The sequence below is a fragment of the Oncorhynchus gorbuscha genome, linkage group LG18, assembly GCF_021184085.1.
Source record: "Oncorhynchus gorbuscha isolate QuinsamMale2020 ecotype Even-year linkage group LG18, OgorEven_v1.0, whole genome shotgun sequence".
NCBI lineage: Eukaryota > Metazoa > Chordata > Actinopteri > Salmoniformes > Salmonidae > Oncorhynchus > Oncorhynchus gorbuscha.
In genome coordinates, this window is record NC_060190.1 from 54,140,252 (window position 1) to 54,142,630 (window position 2,379).

Genomic DNA, 2,379 nt, shown 5'->3' on the forward strand with positions numbered 1-2,379 from the left:
TTCCTGTCCTGTTTGTTGATTGCATATTTTTTCCTACTTGGCTATGCTAATGAGCTATGTCTGCGGTGGTGGTTTGACATAAATATGTGCTATGTTTTCACCGTAAAACATTTTAGAAATCTGAATTGTTGCCTGGATTCACAACGAGTGTAGCTTTAATTCAATTCCCTGCATGTGTATTTTAATGAACGTTTGAGTTTTAACTAATACTATTAGCATTTAGCGTAGCGCATTTGCATTTCCAGAGCTCTAGATGGGACGCCTGCGTGCCAGGTAGGAGCAAGAGGTTAACTCTGGGACTACTGCATCTTTCTGTATTTCAATGTAAAGTATCTGTTTAATAATACTTCCTGTTGACCTGACCAAGTGACCTCAACTCTGATCATGCTGTGCACTATGTAGCAAGTTCAGATGCGGGAGGGGTTCACCGACACCGGATGATATAACCTAGAGGATTTAGGGAGAAGGGGAGAGAGGGATGAAGTGAAGGAGAGAGACTGTCAATGAAATACAAGGTAAGTTAAAAGTGCCACTGCAACTAACAGGAATCTGTGTGTGTGGCCTCACTGAAACTGGGAATTTAGTAACTGCAGTTTTACATAGCTAAGTAAAAGGAAGAATACTCTTATTGAAAAGTGGATGGCTCTCAAAAAGAGCCTTAGGTTGTGCATAGTGTAGTCTGGTGTTGCAAGGGTACAGCACCCTCTTCAAAGAAGGAGGCCGGTGAAGATCTCCGCACACAGATTGCCTCTTTTGCTGCATTGTTGGACCCCATCATTAAAACATCCTGCAGAGCAGCAAGGCTTCTCCTCTGGCACAAGGTGGTTTTGGGGCTGCTTTGCTGCCTAAGGGCCCTGGACAGCTTGCTATCATCGACGGAATTCCCAAGTTTTATCAAGATATTTTGCAGGAGAATGCTAGGCTATCAGTCTGCCAATTGAAGCTCAACAGAAGTTGAGTGATGCAACAGGAAAACAACCCAAAACACAGAAGTAAATCAACAACAAGAATAGCTTCAACAGAAAAATATCGCCTTCTAGAGTGGCCCAGTCAGAGTCCTGACCTCAACCCAATTGGAATGCTGTGGCATGACCTCAAGGGAGCAGTTCACACCAGACATCCCAAGAATATTGCTGAACTGAAACAGATTTGTAAAGAGAATGGTCCAAAATTCCTCCCCTGACCGTTGTGCAGGTCTGATCCGCAACTTCAGAAAATGTTTGGTAAAGGTTATTGCTGCCAAAGGAGGGTCAACCAGTTATTAAATCAAGGGTTCACATACTTTTCCACCCTGCACTGTGAATGTTTACACGGTGTGTTCAATAAAGACATGAAAACATATAATTGTTTGTGTGTTATTAGTTTAAGCAGGCTGTGTTTGTCTATTGTTGTGACCTAGATGGAGATCAGATCAAATTCTTGCCACTGTATATTGTAGCACATTTGAGTTAGCCTGCACTGTGGCTAGTTAGCTAGTAATGCATCATGTTTTTACATTTTCAAAATGTATTTACTTACTTGAATAGGTTCTCCCAACCATGTGGACGATTGGAAACAGGGCGCCAAAGCTAGCTAATTTGTCCTGGTACCTAAACATTGGGCTATTATTTTACCTGAAATGCTCAAGGTCCTCTACTCCGACAATCAAACACCTCTTAAGGATCAAACCCCTTTTTCAATTTTCGCCTAAAATGACATACCCAAATCTAACTGCCTGTAGCTCAGGACCTGAAGGAAGGATATGCATATTATTGATACCATTTGAAGGGAAACAATTTGAAGTTGTGGAAATGTGAAATTAATGTCGGAGGAATGTAACACATTTCTGGCAAAAGATAATACAAAGAAAAAGGCATTTTTTGGGGTGAGGTGGGACGCTAGTGCCCCACCTCGACAACATCGGTGAAATTGCAGAGCGCGAAATTCAAAGACAAAAATCGTAATATTAAACATTCATGAAAATAAAAAGTGTCTTACATTGTTTAAAGCCTAACTCCTTTTTAATCCAGCCGCTTTGTCAGATGTCAAAAAAGGCTTTACAGCAAAAGCATACCATGCGATTATCTGAGGACAGCGCCCGCATACACCAGCATTAAAAATATTGTCAAATCAACAGATCGTCACAAAAATCAGAAATAGAGATAAAATAAATCACTTACGCTGAAAGATCTTCCTGTTTGCAATCCCAATGGTCCCAGCTACACAACAAATGGTCGTTTGTTCGATAAAGTTATTTTATATCCCAAAAAAGTCAGTTTAGTTGGCGCCTTTGGTTCAGTAATCTCACCCGTTCCACTCGTTCAACATGCAGACAAAGCAATCCCAAAGGTTACAGGTAAACTTTCCAAACAAGTCAAACAACGTTTCTAATCAATCCTC